The following is a 21075-nucleotide window of genomic DNA, read 5'->3' as shown; positions in this document are numbered from 1 at the left end:
GGACTGTACATGAGACAGGACAGAGGGTTGAAATGGGGCCTGGACAGGACTAACAGGGAACTGGACAGGACTTGGCAGGGAAACAGGGACCAGAACATTGACGGGAACAGACACAAACACAGTGACAGGGACTGGGACAGAGACAAAGGCAGACATAGGTCCTTGGGGCAGTCCCTCGGACACGACCAGGAGAGGCCGGGGCCACAGTCACGGGTGCCGAAACGGCGGAAGCCATAGTCACGGGTGCAGAGACGGCCAAAGCCATAGTCATGGGAGCAGAGGCGGCCAGGGCCACAGTCACAGGGACAGGAGCGGCTAAGGGAGCCGCCATCACGGAGACAGGAGCGGCTGGGGGAGCCGCCATCACGGAGACAGGAGCGGCGGGTGCCGCCATCACGGAGACAGGAGTGGCGGGTGCCGCCCTCACGGAGACAGGAGCGGCGGGTGCCGCCATCACGGAGACAGGAGCGGCGGGTGCCACCATCACAGAGACAGGAGGCCCTGCAGCGACGTTCACGGAGACAGGGAGCCCTGCAGCGACGTCCACGGAGACAGGGAGCCCTGCGACGACGTCCACGGAGACAGGGAGCCCTGCGATGACGTCCACGGAGGCAGGAGGCCCTGCGACGATGTCCACGCAGGCAGGGGACCCTGCGACGACGTCCACAGAGGCAGGGGGCCATGCCGCTCACCGGGCACATGCTGGAGCTGTAAAGGGTTTAGGGGGTTTGACGGGCGCAACCATTAGATCCCTCATAGGTCCGCCCCTGTTAGCCCCACCTCCGTTGTCCTGAGGTTGGAGGCTAACAGCCCCAACCCATAACCCCCCCCCCCAAAAAAAAATTTCCCCGGACCTGAGGGGGTAATCCACAATCAAGGGGGTGTCTCCAGCACGTTTCTTTCACCGACTCTTTCGACTCGGAGAAACAACACGACTGGGAACACGACAAAACAAAGGTGAAATGTTCGACAAACAGAACGTGAGACAAGGGGGCTTAAATACTAGACACAGACAAGATGCACCTGGACAGATAACGAGGGGGCAGGTTAACAAATGACACAGACGAGGAGGCGGAACAAAGGCGGGACAAGGGCGGAGACAAGGACAATAACAGACAAAGCCATGTGCAGATAAAGCACATGGCGGGGGACAACAGAACTGACAGGACGAGGGCGTGACAGAAGATCTGTGTTTAATGAACATTTTCTTCTTTTTCCAATAGAATTTGTCTATGTTCTGGCTGATAAAACTGTGAAAACTGGACAAATTGTTACCCTTAGCTGTGTGGCAAACAGAAGTGATGTAACTGTGACGTGGCAAAAGGCTGGATACAGGCTGCAATGTGTTGAGGGCAAACACAAAGGTCAAAAAGATAGTACAAGGTTTTCCTTGGAAATCATGAATGCTCAACAAGAAGATGAAGCGAAATACACCATAACTTTGCAGAATCAGTCATGTTCAGTCTCTTGCTCTGCCATGGTCACTGTTGGTAAGTTTGAATTTAATAGAAGATTCAAATTCACTGAAAATACCGTTGCAAGCAAAATTATTGACCCCTAACTGCAAATTCACTTACTAAAAAGGTACAAATCTCAGCTGTCAGACAAGAGCAATTTGAATTTCTCAACACAAGTAATATAACAAGTGTGTTCTCCCAACTCAATACAAAATGGCTCTTTTAATGACTCTCAGAATATTTCAACCCCTTCATGACAAGAGCCTTTAGAAATCATCAGAGCAACATTTTGATGTTAGACCTTCTGCAAGTGGTCTTTTCTAATCACCTTTGGCTACACAAATATGTAACCACTTGAGGTGGAAATAACCAACTGATATTCAAAATTCTCTTGAAACTGACCAACATTTTACCAAATGTTTATTATTATTATTATTATTATTATTATTATTATTATTATTATTTAGTATTTTATATGTATAGCCTTCAAATCATATACTAATATCATGGATATTTTCCAGAAATCATTAGAGTAGGGTGTCTGTAAGTTGAAAACATGAGCCTTTTGATGATAATTTAATACATGGCATATTACTGTGATAAAACATATGAGTAGCATCAGACAGACTTATTTTTCTTCAAATTCTCAGATTGGCATGTACAAGAAGATTAGCCAGTGTTTTTTTCTGGTAACACTTTATTAGAATATTGTCTGCATAGCACATTCATAACATGTTCAGAGTATCTTACATAAACACTTTCATTCATTCATTCATTCATTATCTGTAACCGCTTATCCAGTTCAGGGTCGCAGTTTACATAAACACTTCATAACTTATTCATTAATGATTAAATTAACATTCATAAAGTATACATTCATTCATTGTATATAACTGCTTATCTAGTTCAGGGTGGCGGTGGATCTGGAAACTACCTGGAAATCACTGGGTGCAAGGCAGGAACACACCCTGGAGGGGGCACCAGTCCTTCAGAGGGTGACACACTCACACATTCACTCACACACTCACAACTATGGGCACTTTTGAGTCGCCAATCCACCTACTGACATGTGTTTAAAGAACATGAAATTAGAAACAAGCTTAATTTATGAATGGCAGCTGTAACGTATGGAAAAGAGGACTTTTACTTTGAAAACAAGTATCGCAATACAAGTACATATTAGTCTATATTGTAAAACAGGTATAACTTATGAATTTTGATTTAAACTTTCATGAGCATGTTATGAAGTGTTTAAGTAGGATTTTATGTTTGTTATGTACACAAACTTCATGTAAAATGTTACAGTTTTATTTATTTTTTTGAACTTGTGAAATATGCTTGCACTGTAGGAACACTCACCTTTGATATCATTTGTACAAATTTCCTTGTTGTGGAAGGCTGTGATCTTCTGTCTTAATGTTTGGAAATCTCTCTTGAGTTCTTAAATTTTCTTAAATAAAATTAACAATCATAGATTTTTTGTATATTCTAAAATTTTTGTACATTTTTTCATTGCCTACTAAAATATAATTTTATAAATGTTATAAATAAATAATTATTCAATTTATTACAGAACTCACTAATTGGAGAACATTGGGAAAACAGTAAGCAAACTGTCATACTTTAACCTAATGTCACATGATCAAAAACCAACAGCAACAGCCCTTGCTAGTGCAGACTAATGTATTGTTATGAAAAAAGCTGCCTTCCTAATGGCACCTGTTATAAATGATAATGTAAACTTTAGCTGAGGCTACAGGTACATTTTTGTTCACCACAAGTGGATAGTATATGTGTAATTTAGCCTTATAATCTCTCACAATTTAGTTAAATAATATAGCATATTTCCTGGAATATAAAAGTAATTAATTGTTAATGTTTAGCATCTGACAGATTAAACATTTGAGCTGAGATTGTGCAATTAACTTTAAATCCTTGTCATGAAACATGAACTGATTTTTCATTTGCTGGTTGCCATCCAAGACAAGAGCCAATGATCATGGCTCTGAAGAACTTTAAAATTTGCAGTGGGGAAGTCAGAGAGATCCGTTTTCTTCTGCATGGTCCAATTGGAGCAGGAAAATCCAGCATCATAAATACCCTCAAAAGTATTTTTGAAGGACATCAGTTCATCAACTGCCTGACTGGTTCAGATACTACTGGAACGAGTCTTACAACCAAGGTGAGTCCAGTCCAAAGAGAAATTAATTTGTTCACATATAAATTATATTAACCCTAAGAACTCTATCTATATAGCTATTTTGCTATTCCGTTTTTTTTTATCAGTGCCTCTTTCAGTTGCATTTAAACAGTAATTATGTGATATAGCCATATTCAATATGTTGTTTTATTTTCTGAAGACCCTTTGCTACTCAAATATGTAATCTCTTAACTCGATGGACCCTATATATATATAGCTATTTTGCTATTCCGATTATTTGTCAGTGCCTCTTTCAGTTGCATTTAAACAGTAATTATGTGACATATTGAATATGGCTATGTTGTTTTATTTTCTAAAGAACCTTTGCTACTCAAATATGTAATCACTTGAGGTTTTCATGCTGACCAATAAATCAATTTTTCTATAAATTTGTCATGTTTTGACCAAAATTTTACCTAGCGCCTGCTTTTTTTTTTTTTTCATATTTCTCAATGTATAGCCTTGAAATCATATTCCCACATCAGATATCTTGACACAGATTGTTAGTGTGAGGTGCCTGTTAGTTGAAAACATAAGCATTTTTGATGCTAATTTATTAAATGTCATATTACTGTGACAAAATAAATTTGTAGCATCAGACGGACATATTTTTCTTGATATTCTAAGCTCTGGGATGTATGAATGATAAAGTTCTGACAGTCACAGCAGGCCCAGACTTTCAGGAATTTAGTTCAGGGCAAATATGGACAATATCCCAACAAATAAAAAACATTTTGGTACTTTGGCAGTTTTCTCAGATGCTGATAATATTTACAGTTATTATTATTATTATAATCTTTTTTAAAAAATGATAAAATAATACTTGTTTATTTAGAAAACACAATAAATAATTATTTAAGCTTTTTAGTTTATATTTGTTGATCTAATGCAGTGTTATTTGATGTGAAACCTACAAAAACCTTGAAAAACTATAAATCAATAATAGGAATATGTTTTTGCTGATGACTCATATTTTTCTGCCCAGAGACAGCGTGGGTTGACGTTATGTGAGTCAAAACGAAACTGAAAGTAAACAGCGTCTTTCTTGTCCCTTTGCAGCGTCTTTTTTTCTGATTTTAGCGCCTATCATTAGAATCTTTCATGACAAGGACATAAGACAAACATTTTGAAGGAGCGCCTTGATTTATAGGTGGTTTTTCACACTGGATTACTCCCAGAGGCTTCACAGCACCGCGATGAGAGCGCTATTTTTTGAAACGGTAGGATCTGCGATTTTTAACGGTATATGGAGCTCACAGACGCATTCAGACATTGAAGACTTACAAAGCTGATTATATAAGTTGTGTTTTTAACCGCCCAAATTGCGGGTACAGTGGTGCAACATATAGCGTCACTCTCACACAGCTCCAAGGACCCGGGGTTGTGGGTTCGATCCCCACTCCAGGTGACTGTCTGTGAAGAGTTTGGTGTGTTCTCCCTGTGTCTGCGTGGATTTCCTCTAGGTGCTTGTTTCCTCCCACGGTCCAAAAAGACACATTGGTAGGTGGATTGGCGACTCAAACGTGCCCATAAGTGTGAATGTGTATATCTCTGCAAAGGAATGATGCCCCTTCCAGGATGTGTTCCCACCTTGTTCTCTGTGATTCCGGGTAGGCTCTGGACCCACTGCGACTCTGAACTGGATAAGGGTTACAGGCAATGAATGAATAATGAATTGCCCAGAAAGAACAAACTCAAATACAAATAGTTGGGAGAGTATGGAAATGCAAATGATAACAATACTAGTAACAATAGTAACAATAAAAATAAAAAATGCAGTGTTTCTTACAGACTTTAATCACATGCAGACTGTTTGAACCCAAGATATTTCATACTTCATCTGGTCAACCTCATTTAATTTGGTAATATACATCCATTACTGCATTTCTGACATGCAACACTTTCAAAAACAAAGTTGTGACAGGGACAATTTAGGATCAGAAATAAGGTTAAATTAAATAAAATAAAATAATGATGTGGTTTTAAACAGGTGTGTGCTTATACTCATAATTTGCTACAAAACATTGAGAAATGTACTGCAATAATAATTAAAAAAAAAAAAAAAAAAAAAACAAGGGATATGAATATTTGTCCATCTACAGTTGATAGTATCATTAAACAGGAATTTCTGTGCATAAAGGAGGAATTTCAGTATATTAAGTAGTGATGGGAATTTAGGCTCTTTTTGGGGAGCCGGCTCCTTCGGCTCCTAAATGGCTCTTTGCTTTACCACTTTTTCCACTGGTACAGAACAATATTACCTACATTTTACATGATTATATGGACAAAATATTATTGTTCAATATTAAAAATAATAAATAGTTTTTAAATAGTTTTGCAATGGCCAATTGTTTTTATGGCTGTCTTGTAATAACTCACTGATTGCACTCACACATTCAATTGTATAAATAACTGGATTTTTATTTAAACACCTTAAAATAAATCACTTGTAAACTCTGAAATATAGCCAATGGAACCCAAAAGGTAGGTATTACAAAATAGCTTATTAAATTACATAATCATCCATTTCTGGGTAATAAAATAAACAAATACTCTGTAAAGTGCAAAACAGCAGCATTCAACGGTAGTGATTAAAACAACCACAACTGTCAACAAACATTTAACTGATTTAACATTTTCTTGAACTATTTTTTGGAAGGCAGATTGGCATTCAAGAAAACCAAACCTCTCAGCTTGGAGGGGTTGATCCGGCCACCCACCCCTCCCCTCCCTGCTTGGTGGTATAACTCTTCGCTGACTGGTACATTTGCTTGTTGTTCTCTGATTGGTTGAATGACAAGCCTTAGAAAAAAATGGCCCGGTCTTAGACGGGAACCGGCTCTCATCATTCACTTACAAGAGCCGGCTCTTTGAACCGGTTCGTTTGCGACCGACATGTCACTAATATTAAGGGCAAGGGTACAAGCCTAAGCTGATCGCCTGTGATCTCCAATTCCTCAGACAGCGCTGTATCAAGAGCTGTTGTTCATCAACTGCTGATATAACCTTAAAGGCTGGGCTGTACTTGGTAAACAGTTGTCAACACTACAACATGGCATTCACAGCTGTCACAAACTTAAAATGTTACTGTGAAAGAAAAACATAATGTCAACCATATCCAGAAGTGATGTGGGCTTCTTTGTGCTCAGAGGTGTCTGGTGTATTCCATCACACAATGAAAATGTGTATTGTGGTGGGATAAATTAACATCCCTGATCTATTTTACAAGACATTGATACTGTTTGCTCCAAAGTGTCGTCCAGACTTTCTCAGCAAGAAGTCCAAAAGCCAGGGTCTCTCTCTACATTGGGTGGTGTCAGTGACCTTGGGATCATGCAAGACATTGGGAAATTTCATGCTACACACATTATAAAGACATGGCTGCAGAAGAACACTGTCCAGGACAGTTCTCAACTGAGAATTTGTGGAGAGTTTTGAAATCAAAAATATAACAATCTCACAAACCAACACCTGAAACTTTCCTAATTTTTTTTAAATGTGTTGCAGGCCTGAAATGCAGGAATGGATGTATATGAACAAATTCAGTTAAGTGGGCCAGGCAAAGTATTATATATATATATATATATATATATATATATATATATATATATTATGGCAAGCCAAACAGGAATTATTTAATTAACTTTGATATATATAGAATGAACGCTGATATATATAGAATGAACTTTGATATATATAGAATGAAAGTTGATATATATAGAATGAACGCTGATATATATAGAATGAACTTTGATATATATAGAATGAACTTTGATATATATAGAATGAACGCTGATATTTATAGAATGAACTTTGATATAAATAGAATGAACTTTGATATATATAGAATGAACGCTGATATATATAGAATGAACTTTGATATATATAGAATGAAAGTTGATATATATAGAATGAACGCTGATATATATAGAATGAACAGATATATATAGAATGAACTTTGATATATATAGAATGAAAGTTGATATATATAGAATGAACGCTGATATATATAGAATGAACTTTGATATATATAGAATGAACTTTGATATATATAGAATGAACGCTGATATTTATAGAATGAACTTTGATATATATAGAATGAACTTTGATATATATAGAATGAACGCTGATATATATAGAATGAACGCTGATATATATATAGAATGAAAGTTGATATATATAGAATGAACTTTGATATAGAATGGTGGTATGGTAGAATATATCAGCGTTCATTCTATATATATCAAAGTTCATTCTATATATATCAAAGTTCATTCTATATATATCAGCTTTCATTCTATATATATCAAAGTTCATTCTATATATATCAAAGTTTATTCTATATATATCAACTTTCATTCTATATATATCAAAGTTCATTCTATATATATATCAACTTTCATTCTATATATATCAGCGTTCATTCTATATATATCAAAGTTCATTCTATATATATCAAAGTTCATTCTATATATATCAACTTTCATTCTATATATATCAGCGTTCATTCTATATATATCAGCTTTCATTCTATATATATCAAAGTTCATTCTATATATATATCAAAGTTCATTCTATATATATCAGCGTTCATTCTATATATATCAAAGTTCATTCTATATATATCAGCATTCATTCTATATATATCAGTGTTCATTCTATATATATCAGCGTTCATTCTATATATATCAAAGTTCATTCTATATATATCAACTTTCATTCTATATATATCAAAATTCATTAAATATTTACTGTTTGGCTTGCCATAATATATATATATATATATATATATATATATATATATTGTGTGAATATAGATGCTTTGTTTCTTTGCTTAATCACTGGATGTAAATACACCCTTTGTGCATACCAAATTAAGTTATGGTATCTCCATCTACATCTAGTCAAAGTGACCATCTAGGATCATTACTTCAGATATCTGTTTACTTACCCAGTCAGATAAGAACAGTTTGTTATACTAGTATCATGTTATCCAGGGCTGTTACTACCACTTTCACACCTACTTAATACTTAACTAGGACCTTACTTAAAGAAAACTATGATTTTTCTTAAATAAATGTAAAGAACATATCAGCAACATGTAGCATAGCAAGGACCACTTACTTTCTCCCTGATCTTCTTGCTTTGGTAGATTTTCCCCAAATCTTCCTTTGTCAGCTCACACACCTTGTCCACTCTTGTCATGAAAACCAGTTGAGGGATTCCTGCAGTGGAGACACACAGAGATCAAGTAAGAGACAGGTTCCTTCTGCTTCAGATACTGTAATTATTTTGATTAGACTTATTCATTCTACCTGCTACTACAGTGCAGAGTTCATGTTTCACCAAAGCTCTCAGTCTCCTGAGAATTATAACTAACTTGTTTACTCATATGTTCATTTATCCACCTGTATATATCTTATAAAGGCTTTGTCTTTGTAAATCCTTGTACAGCAATTCTGCCGTTTTCCGTTATTTTAGTATGTTTTGGTTTTGACTCCTGGCTTTGTTTCATTGTTGTTTAGCTGCTGTTTACAGTTTGCTAGCCACTGCTTTTGTTTTTTTAGTCACAGCCCAGCATACTATTATTCCTGCTCTTTGCAGATTCAGATTTGTTGCCTCTTTGGTAGTACTTTAAGGACCATTAGAGTCAAGTCAAGACTAAGACCAGGACAAACTAAGTCAGATTCAAGACTAAGACCAGTTTAGCAATTAGTCAGGATATAAAAATGAAAAAAAAAATAATAATAATGTAAAAAATGGTAACTCACATTGCATTCATTGTACATGATAAATACTAATGCATAAAATCATAGGTTTAGATTAAAAAAAAGAATAAAATAAATAGTATGCCCGAATATTTGAATATTCGCTGAATATTACTGCAGAGGTTCTGAAGCCCTAGAAAAGGCTAGTTTTTGTGTAAAACACAATCCTTATTTGGCTACATTAATTTATTGTTAGTTATCTTTCTTTGATTACAAGCCAGCGCTTTATTTCTTTTTAATTAAGTTTTCTCCTGGTTTGGGTAATAAGTGAGATAGCTGGGTATTGTTATTTATTTTGTATTTTCTTTTGTTAGTTTAGTTATAATTGTATAACAGGTGTTTGTATTGATTTGTTTGCTATTTTGGGGCATATACTTATCCCTGATGTTTTTGCTGCATGTTAAATAAATTGCCTTGGTTTGTATTTACAGTGGTTATTTGTGGTTTGTCTGGGGCCAGACGGGAGGAAAGGGGTTGTCCATCTTATGTTTGGACTGGCTTGTCCAGCCGTAACACTGTGGATTTGACAGTGACATATTGTTAGGAACCAAGGACTGTGGAGAGTTAAACTCACCTAATTTACTGGCTTCTGTTCTGATGAGTCTTATTTTCTGGAGGACATCTTTACTCACCATGGAGATTTTGTCTGCAGCAACTACGCTCACCAGACAGTGGATTTTATTGTTTATACCAGGTTCGCTAATGTAGTCTCTGTGCTTAGTCTTTGAGATTGGGATATTCTCCTTGGACTAAACATGAGAGAGAAAAAAAAGTTAATTCAGTGTACACTGAAACACAGGTTTTTAATTTTTTTTTTGTGTGTGTGTGTGTGTGTGTGTGTGTGTGTGTGTGTGTGTTGATCTCACTTCATAGTTATCTGATATATGGCCTTTTAAAGCCTGAATGATGTCGTCAGTGCACACCCCACGCGATTGATCAGATTCCAGACCCATCACATCGTATAATGCAAAAGGTACAGTTTCAATGGAGAACTTCTGATACTGGAAATGCACATCAGTTAATGTATATGTTAATGTATATCAAACATTAACAGCTATAATAGTAATAATGGCTTTGTGTAACTGTTTATACAATTCAGGGTTGTGGTATCATAATAATAATAATAATAATAATAATAATAATATTTGTAATAATAATAGTAGTCTTGACTTGAATATTAGACTTTTTTGAACCACAGTGCATTTGTCATTAATTCATTTTCTGTAATTTCTTCATTTTGTTCAGGGTCCAGAGCTTACCTGGAATCACTGGACCCATGGGCACCAGTCCATCACAGAGCATCTCCTAGTCACTCACATATTTCACACTCACACTTATAAACAGTTTTGCATAGCCAGTCCACATAACAAAAATGTTTTTTGGACTGTTGGAGGAAGAATAGAACTCCTCACAGCCAGTGACCCGACGCGTTCATTCAACTCACAACCCTAGGACCCTGGAACTCTGTGGCAGCAACACAACGTGTATCATCACAGACATAAAAGGCAACCCACACTTGGCGTTTCCTTTAGTTCTGATGAGAAATCTTGAATGAAACTGACTGATTATAGTGGGACATTTTACTGGGTTAGCTGAGAGGACCCACCTTGGTTGTGAAACTCGTTCCACCACTGTCTGCATTAACAGCCAGGCAGTTGATGAACTGATGTTCTTCAAAAATGCTATTGAGGGTGTTGATGATGCTGGATTTCCCTGCTCCAATTGGCCCATGCAAAAGAAAGCGGAGCTCTCTGACTTCCTCACTGCTGATTTTAAAGTTCTTCAGAGCTCTGATCATTGGCTCTTGGCTTGGAGAAAAACAAGCAATGTTTCCAGAGAAGGAATCAAATGTTATTACATGAATCTGAAGTCAGGTGTTTGTTAAGTCTAATGCTGCACATTATATGTAACCCTCATATATTGGAAATATAATATATTCATTAAACAAATGGTAGGTGATTTTAAAGCTACATGTCACATACAGTATACAGAATAAAAAAGGTTACCTGCACAGTCAGCTACAGTGTACATAAACATTTAAAACATACATCAACACAAAGGCTGTTTTTGTCATAACACAGTAAACTAGTCTATGCTAGTGAGTGCTGTTGCAGCTGCTAGTTTTTGATTGTGTGACGTGAGATTAGAGAATGAGAGTGCATTTACTCCTTTTCCAGGTCTCTCCAACTGCCAATTTCTGTAAGAAATTCCAAAAAGTATTATTTAATGTACACTAAACACATATAAATTGCATTATAAACACAAACTGTGGGATTTATGTAAAAATGTAAAATAAACTTGAAACTGTGATGAGGTAGCCCTATGAACCCTATGTATATAGCTATTAAAGATAAAAATATTCAATAAAGAATTATTTAAGCTTTTTAGTTTATATTTGTTGATCTAATGAAGTATTATTTGATGTGAAACCTACAAAAACCTTGAAAACCTATAAATCAATAATAGGAATATGTTTTTGCTGATGACTTTGCAGAGACAGCGTGAGATGACGTCATTTGAGTCAAAACGAAACTGAAAGTAAACGCCGTCTTTCTTGTTCCTTTGCAGCGTCTTTATTTCTGATTATAGCGAATATCATTAGAATTTGAAGGAGCACCTTGATTTTTAGGTGGTTTTTCACACTGGATTACTCCCAGAGGCTTCACAGCATCTCGATAAGAGCGCTATTTTTAGAAACGGTAGGATCTGCGATTTCTAACTGTATACGGAGCTCACAGACGCATTCAGACATTCAAGACTTACAAAGCTGATTATATAAGGTGTGTTTCTACCCCACAAAATGCGGGGTTAGGGTTGATACCTTACAGCTCCAACACAAGGCTCCATCGTGTTACGGCTTATGGACTCATACAATAAACTAAAGGCATATGCACTGCAGTCAGTGGCTGCACTGACGGGGTTAGTTGTCATGTGGATGCGTTTAATAAATAATTATGTTCACGTCATTGACTGCTTCTTTCAGAACTCACTCTATGGCACATAGACTTTGAGTCCATCAGTCTAAGTATTATAATAAATAATAATCTATTATGCCTATGCGTTCTGCATTCCTACGTCAGTTTGAGCCCATGTCATTGTTGGATCTCACCGATTTAATTCTGCATATGAGACCAACCACTTGCTCCCTGGATGCCTTCCACACGCCGCTTCTTAGAGATGTGCTGTCTTCAGTTGGTCCAAGTATATTGTCCATAATAAACAGCAGTCTCATTAATGGTGTTGTGCCTTCTTGTTAAATGCCACAGCGGTAAAGGCATAATGGTTGTGCAATGCGATAGAGTCAGATTTGGTCTTAAGATGGCTAAGATCATCACGCCAGCGGAGATCAAATTGATCAACTACTAATAGAATATTAAAGTATCACCAGCTAAATGTCATTAAGATACAGTGTAATAATAATAGTGACATTAATCTGGGGCCACCATGGGGCCATGCTAAGTCCAATTTCTCCTTCAGTGTAACTGATAGTGATTGGGTAATGGTGAGGGGTCTGAGACTGGCAACAATACGTGGAAAGTGGATTAGTGGCAGCCTTGAAGTCAAGTACTACAGAGGGGCAGCATTAATAAAACGAGATGTCCTTCGTTGGCAGGTGTGCCATGGTGATGCCTTTCCAAAGGCATAGAGGGAATTGAGAATGGAAGAGTGATCTAGAGGGATGACAGATGAGGCCAAATAAGAAGCCCAAAAAGGGTAATTACCGCAGGAATGGCAATATGGAGAGAAGGCAATTTGTCACATGAGAGCAAACTCTGAAAGAGACAAAATCCAAAGTGCCAAGGAGCTCAAGCAAGGGGGCAAGTTAGAAAGTTGACTCAAATGCATGTGAGAGGGGGAATTGAATTTGAGGTGGCATCAAGTGCCTGAGTGCTGGGCATGGGGGCTGGTCCAAGGCAACATCTGAGAAGAGAGTATAAGCTGGAACAGCGTGTTTGTGAAGAGGAGATGTCAGGTTGAAGGCCCATGGCAGCTGGAGGAATCAGTGTGAACAGTATCATAAGAGGCAGCATGCGGTGCAGTCGCTAGCAGAGAGATGAAGGATGAAGGTCCTCTGTGGCACGGGCTGGAAAGTTAGAAGCTGAGAGCAACATGGCTGTCAAGAGGAGAGAATGGGACGAAGGTCCATGGCAGTGCCTGATACGGAGTGATGGCTGATATTATAAGACAGGAGCAGCATAATCAGAAAGGAGAGAGGCTGGGACAAAAGTCTGTCATAGGAGAAAGTGCGAGCTGCAAAGCTAGGGCTGGGAGCAGTTTAGCTGCAAGCAAAGAGGCAGAAAGTAAGATCCAGCAGGAGAGAGTGCAAGCCATATGGTGGACACAGGGCGCTCTTTGTTTGCGAGGGGGAAAGTGTAGGGATAAGCATCCACAGCAGTTTCTGAAGAGAGAGCGCAAGCTGTGAAGTTGGAGGCGGGTGGTGCAGCCACAAAGCTAGGGGTTGGGACAAAGATCCACGGCATGAGAGAGGGCTGTAAAAGAAGAGGCAGGATGCAATAAAACCACACTGGAATTATGATGATGGTCCACATCAGGAGAGAGGGTGTGCTGTAAAGGAAGAGGCGGAGTGTGGGACAGCCTCAAAGGGAAGAGGATTAGGATATGGTCTGTAACAGCACCTGAGGAGACAATGAGCTGGAAAGTCAGAGACTAGGGATAGTGCAGCAGCAAAAAAAAAAAAAAAAAACTTGAGGATGAAGGTCAACCGAAGCACCTGAAAACAGAGCAGGAGCTACAAGCTGTAGAGTGTAGAGCTGTCCGGTATGATAGTCCACAGCAACATCTGAAAAGAGAGCACAAGATGGAAGCCGGAAGGTCGGAGCAGCACAGCAGCAGAGGAGTTGGGATGAGGTTCCGCAGCAGCACCTGGAAAGAAAAGTGAGAAACATGAGCTTCAAATTGAAGAGTTTGGGATGAGTGTCCCGGAAGTACACAAGCTGCCGGTGTAGAGGCTGGGAGAATGAGGTGATAGGATTAGTGCAAATCTAGGATGAGGATGCTGTGCAGAAAGGAGACTGCATTAAGTACCAAGAGGGCCAAGCAGGAGGCAAGGCTGTAGAGGGGGTGAGAGCTGGAAAGTTTGATGCATAGAGCGGCAGCTGTTGTGGGGTAGAGGGTGGGATGAAGAAAGGGTAGGGGGTGAGATGAAAGTGAATCAGCAACAAGGAAGCCAGGCAGTGAGGAGACTGCATTGAGTGCATTGAGCGCTGAACAGGAGGCAGGCCGGCAGCAGCACCTATGGAGGGGTGCAGGCTAGAAGGTGTGAGGCATGTAGCTCCAGCTGCAATGGGGGAAGAAGTGGGATGATGAAGGGAGGGGTGGGATGATGCATAGATATAGATGTAGAGGAAGAGAAAGGGAGGGTTTGAGATGATACAAAGAGGGGTGGGATGGTAAAGGGAGGGGTGGGATGATGCGTAGAGACAAATGTAGAGAGGAGGAGCAAGGGAGGAGTTGGGATGATAAAGGGAGTGGTGGGTGATAAAGGGAGGGGAGGGATGATGCATAGAGACAGATGTAGGGAGGAGGAGCAAGGGAGGAGTTGAGATTATAAAGGGAGGGGTGGGATGATAAAAAGAGGGGTTTGGATGATGTGTAGAGAGGATAAGAGAGAACGAAACAAGCATGGAGGGCTGTGTCTAAATGGGTGCAATGCTGTTAATCAAGGCAGTGTTCAAAGGGAAGGAAGAGCCAATGAAAGCTTAAACATGTTGCCTGCTTTCTTTTCTAACATTTTCAAACAGGACCATCTTGGCAAGCAGTGTAGGTGAACTAGTGCCCTTGTGATGTGCATAAATAATGCATAAATAAGTGCCAAGGCATTATCTAATGCAGCTCAAGTAATTATATTATTATCAAAACAGGCACCGACTTGTGAGACAGCAAAGACTATAAGACATTGAGGCTAATGTCTCCAACTTAGACACAACCAGGAAGGGTAAAAGGAAGATGAAGAATGCTCCAGCAGGGGGCACTGAGTCAGAGATAGGAGGTTGTGACGTTATCACATTGCTGCGCACACTGGCAGATGTGTTATTTTTGTCAGAATACCAAGAAAGTTAGCACCGTATTATCCAAGAAACACTACTTAGAAGACTATGAAAACATGATTTTCTAGGAAAAAGTAAATGACATATCGGCAAGGTATTGTATAACAGAAACAACCCACTTTCTCCTTGATCTAAATTATACATGCAGTATGTGTGTATGTGCAACTATTTGTCATTGTAAAACAGTACAACAAAATGTCTTCCACATTTTACCCATGTGTGACACACTCTTATTCCTCAAATCCTTAGTTTAAAACACACAAATCAAGTGTACATCACTTCATTTAAGTGCATAAGCTACCAAATGTCAAGAAGTGGAAGAGCCACTGCTGTATGTCCTGCATTTAGATTTAATTTAAAATTTAGTTTACATTTCCACCATAAATAGTCTCTTCCTCTACTGTTTTGGATTTGCTGGTGCTGTCAAGTGACCTTGCCTTCTGACTGGTTACTTGTGGATAAGCTCGGGTATTTCTGCAACTTTGACCATGGACAGATAGCTGGATCCAGTAGGTTGTAGTGCCAGTGTTTCAGCAAAATCTGCATTTGTTGTTGCTCCCATACCATGGTATCATAGCAACAATATGACACAGTGTAGTAGCTCACCCACCAGTACAACCAGCTCAACCAATTCTGGTTCTGAATTCAGTGAACACGTAGTGTATAACATTCTTAATTCTGTTGATCTATACTCGGGGAACTCTTTATATATATATATATATATATATATATATATATATATATATATATATATATATATATATATATATAGATAGATAGATAGATAGATAGATAGATAGATAGATAGATAGATAGATGTGTGTGTGTGTGTGTATGCATGTATGTGTGTCTGTTTGTAAAAGTCCATGTACCACAGAAAGTTCTTAAAGGGATGGATGATAGGATTGTGCATCATCATAAGAAGTCATAAAAAGCTCAATTTAAATACATGAACAACCAGATGCTTTATTTTTCAAAGTAGACTAAATGGAGGGCTAGGGGTTCCATACTGCCATCTGGCACTTACTGGTATAGCACAGACTGGTTACCCAGACTTGGAATCAAACCCAGGTTTCTCATGTGCACCAATGTTGTTACCACTGTACCACACCAACTCCACTCAGCAGTTGGAGTCTCCTGCACATATTTTGAATGGTTGTAGTTCTCTTTAAAAATCTGTACGAAAAAAAATGTCCCTAGGTGTGAATGTATGCATGAATGTGTGTCGCCCTGCAAAGGTCTAGTGCCCTCTCCAGGGTGTGTCCCCACCTTGCGCCCAGTGATTCCAGGTAGGCTCCGGACCCACCGGGACCCTGAACTGGATAAGTGCTTACAGATGATGAATGAATGTATATTTGGAAAAGTTTTCTCTATGTTTAAATTTGATGAATGGTAACATCTTTTTGGGCTGCAGGTTGTGTTGGATATTTTTATAATATTTTGTTTCCTGTTGAATTGTTCATATATGGGGACAAATAAAATATATGTGTGTTTTTGTTGATTGTGTGTCAACATTAATGCATTACTGCATGTGATTAATCTGGAAATTTTAACATATTAATTTATTTTAACCCAAATATAATCATTTTACAAAATTTGGCCACAACTACCTTCCTTAATTCACTCACTTTACAAAGCCCAGTGAAGTATTAGGAGTTTCATTGGGTAAGGTACAAACAGCATCAGTCCTGCTGAGTTCGGAAGGTAGATTACATATTTTTATGCCGAAATATAGATTAAACCTCTCCATTAAACATTTACTCAACAAATTGAGAGATTCTATCATAAAACCTACTCTGAAATGCTGTAATAAAATAAAAAGGACTGTTTCCTCTAACCAGTTTGTCATAAAGACAACTCTATGTATTTATTAGCATTGTCTCCGTTCCAAAAAAAAAAACAAAAAAAAAAACAAGGAAATACTAGCTTTTTAACTTGCGATTAATCAAATCACAATGTCCTTGTGATTAAGATGATTTAATGTTTTAATTGATTGACTTCACTAAGTATACAAACAACAAATAACACCCAAAATTAGAATGAAATCAAATTACATTATTCCAGTAAGTGTGATATGTGTTTGTGTGAATGTGTTGGTTTAACTTTTTCCAAATCTCTTCTTGTGGCAGTCCGTATTATTTGAGTTTATCATCCAATACCTTTACCAGTTAATTAATAATGCTTTTAAATAATGTATGCTGTGGATTTAATAAATTCATGCAATCAAGGAGAATCTGAACAAAACATTGTTTTTAAAACTCACTCACACTTACTACTTTATATATACATCTCTGAGAATGCTCCTTTAGTTGTTTAATTTTGTAGAAAAAAAGCAGGTCATAGATATGACAAAAAACTAAAGGCATTTCAAATGGCAACTTTCTGGCTTTGAGAAACACTAAAAGAAATCAAGAAAAATAATTGTGGTAGCCAGTAACAGTTAGATTTTAGAACAAGCACAGGGAATAAATTATGGCATCACTCAATTCTGAGGAAAAAATTATGGAATCACCCTGCAAATTTTCATTACAAACACTAACACCTGCATCAGATTAAAGCTGCTCGATAGTATGCAGGTAAAAAGGAGTGATCACACCTTAAAGAGCTGTTGCAACAAGTGGACTGACATGAATCATGGCTCCAACACCAGAAATGGCAATTGAAACAAAGGAGAGGATTATTAAACTCCTTCAAAAGGGTAAATCATCACGCAGTGTTGCACAAAATGTTGGTTGTTCACAGTCAGCTGTGTCTAAAACCTGGACCAAGTACAAACAACATGGGAAGGTGGTTAAAGGCAAGCATATTGTTAGACCAAGGAAGACATCAAAGCATCAAGACAGAAAACTTAAAGCCTTGAAAAAGAAAAAAGTACAACAAAACAAATGAGGAACAAATGGGAGGAAACTGGAGTCAACGTCTGTGACCGAACTATAAGAAACCGACTAAAGGAAATGGGATTTACATACAGAAAAGCTAAAAGAAAGCCATCACTAACACCTAAACATAAAAAAACAAGGTTACAATGGGCTAAGGAAAGGCAATCGTGGACCGTGGATGACTGGACGAAAGTCATATTCAGTGATAAATCTCGAATCTGCATTGGGCAAGGTGATGATGCTGGAACTTTTGTTTGGTACCGTTCCAATGAGATTTATGCAGACGACTGTCTGAAGAAAACATGCAAATTTCCACAGTCATTGATGATATGGGGCTGCATGTCAGGTAAAGGCACTAGGGAGATGGCTGTCATTACATCTTCAAAAATGCACAGGTTTACATTGACATTTTGGACACTTTTCTTCCCATCCAATCTATTGAAAGGATGTTTGGGGATGATGAAATACTTTTTCAAGATGATAATGCATCTTGCCATAGAGCAAAATCTGTGAAAACATTTCTTGAAGAAAGACACACAAGGCGTCTCTGCCTTAGAGACTGCCAGAGGTGGTGCAACAAAGTGCTAGTGATGTGTTGAAGTTTTATTTTGTTTGTCATGATTCCATAATTTTTTCCTCAGAATTGAGTGATTCCATAATGTATTCCCTGTGCTTGTTCTAAAAATCTAACTGTTACTGGCTACCACAATTACTTTTTTTGATTTATTTTAGTGTTTCTTAAATCCAGAAAGTTGCCATTTGAAAGTTGCCTTTAGTTTTTTGTCATGTCTGTGATCTACAAAATTAAACAACTGAAGGAACATCCTTATTATATAATCACAGTAAATAAAAACAAATAATATAAAAAAATACAAAATAAAAGATTTTTTTCTATAAAATAGTAGGTGTGAGCGAGTGTGTATATATATATATATATATATATATATATATATGAGTCAGGAGTCGCGGAGGGCGGACTGACTGAGGCAGATGCACACGCTAAAACAGTGAACTTTATTTACAAAAAGAATAACAAAACAGAGAGACGTCGATAATAAGACAACAAACAGAGCTAACAGAGACTTGGACAAAAGGAGCTAAGCGAACTAAACTAGGACACAGAGTTTAAGAGTTTGGAGACAAGACGGGAGAAGAGACAGGTGACAAGATGGGAGAAGAGACAGGTGACAAAACAGTAGACTGAAACGGGGAACAGACTGGATTAACAGGGGACTAGACAGGACTTGGCAGGGGAACAGGGACCAAGACGTTTACGGGGACAGACAAACACAGTGACAGTGACAGGGACAGAGACAGAGACCAGGGCAGACACAGGTACAGGGACTAGGACAGAAACAGGAACCAGGACAGGGACAGACAGGGGAACCAAAACAACCAGGGGGTGCCTTGGGGTCGATCTACGGACACGACTAGAAGCGGCCGGGACGCCGCCTTCGCAGGAGCAGGAGCGGCGGTTGCTGCCACCTTCTCTGGAGCAGGAGCGACGGATGCCGCTTTCACAGGAGCAGCAGTTGCCACCCACACAGGGACAGAAGCTGCTGAGGAAGCCGCCTTCACAGGGACAGGAGCGGCGGGTGCCGCTTTCAAAGGGACAGGAGTGGCCGAGTAAGCTGCCTTCACACAAACAGGAGCAGCTGAGGAAGTCCTCTTCAGACAAACAGGAGCAGCCTGGTTGGCCACCTTCTCAGGGACAGGTGCGGCGGAGGAAGCCACTCTTTCAGGAACAGGAGTGGCAGAGATCGCCGCCTGCGTTGGATCCGGAGCAGAGAATCTTTCGTTTATGAGTTCCAAAAAAGACTCCATGGTAAGATCCTGGGCCTTTTTCATAATTAACTGTTTTGCCCACTGTAACGCTTCTCCTCTAAGGAGAGATTTGACAAACATGACCTGGAAAATGACAGGAGGAGTAGAACAGGTCAAATATTCCAAATAGTGTTGGCACTGCTTGGAATAAAACCCATAGAGTTTATACCTCCTCCAAATTCAGCAGGTACTCCCATGACGGACTGCAGAATGGCAGGTTGATCACCAATCCTTATGGTCAGTGCTTCCTCTGCCAGAGCAATATCTTTCACAGAAGACATGGCCATGTTAGCCACCTTCTTGGGGACATGAGCAGCAGCGTGGTATCGCCTATAAAAGTCCTCCAGACATGCATAAATGCTTGAAAGATAGTCCTGGGTGTTAGGAGAAACAGCAGTGACATCCTTGGAAGCAGGGGGCCCTGCGACGACGTCCATGGAGGCAGGGGCTTGTGCTGCTCACAGGACACGTGCTGGAGCTGTAGAGGGGACTGATGGGCGCACTCTTGAGGGATTTCCTCAACCCTGGATCCCCCCGAGGTGTGTCCCTTGTCCTGAGGATGGAGGCTGATAGCCCCTACCCTCACCCCTCCCAAAAAAAAAAAAATTCCCCGGACCTGAGGGGGAAATCCTCCAGCGAGGGGGAGACTCCAGCACACTGCTTTCGCCGATTCCTTTTGCTCCGATTTCTCCCGTTGGAGCAGTCAATCGGTTCAGGAGTCGATTCCTCTGAAGTCCTCGACTCAATCAGCGCCTGAATTATTGACGCTTGGACTACTTTCAGCTTTCGAAAATATCTGTCAGTGTTAGCTGCGTCCTTTAATGGGTCGGTCATTCTGTCAGAAATCGCGGAGGGCGGACTGACAGAGGCGGACTCACA

The sequence above is a fragment of the Hoplias malabaricus genome, chromosome 12 (genome assembly GCF_029633855.1).
Source record: "Hoplias malabaricus isolate fHopMal1 chromosome 12, fHopMal1.hap1, whole genome shotgun sequence".
Classification (NCBI taxonomy): domain Eukaryota; kingdom Metazoa; phylum Chordata; class Actinopteri; order Characiformes; family Erythrinidae; genus Hoplias; species Hoplias malabaricus.
Note: the sequence above shows the minus strand (reverse complement) of the source record.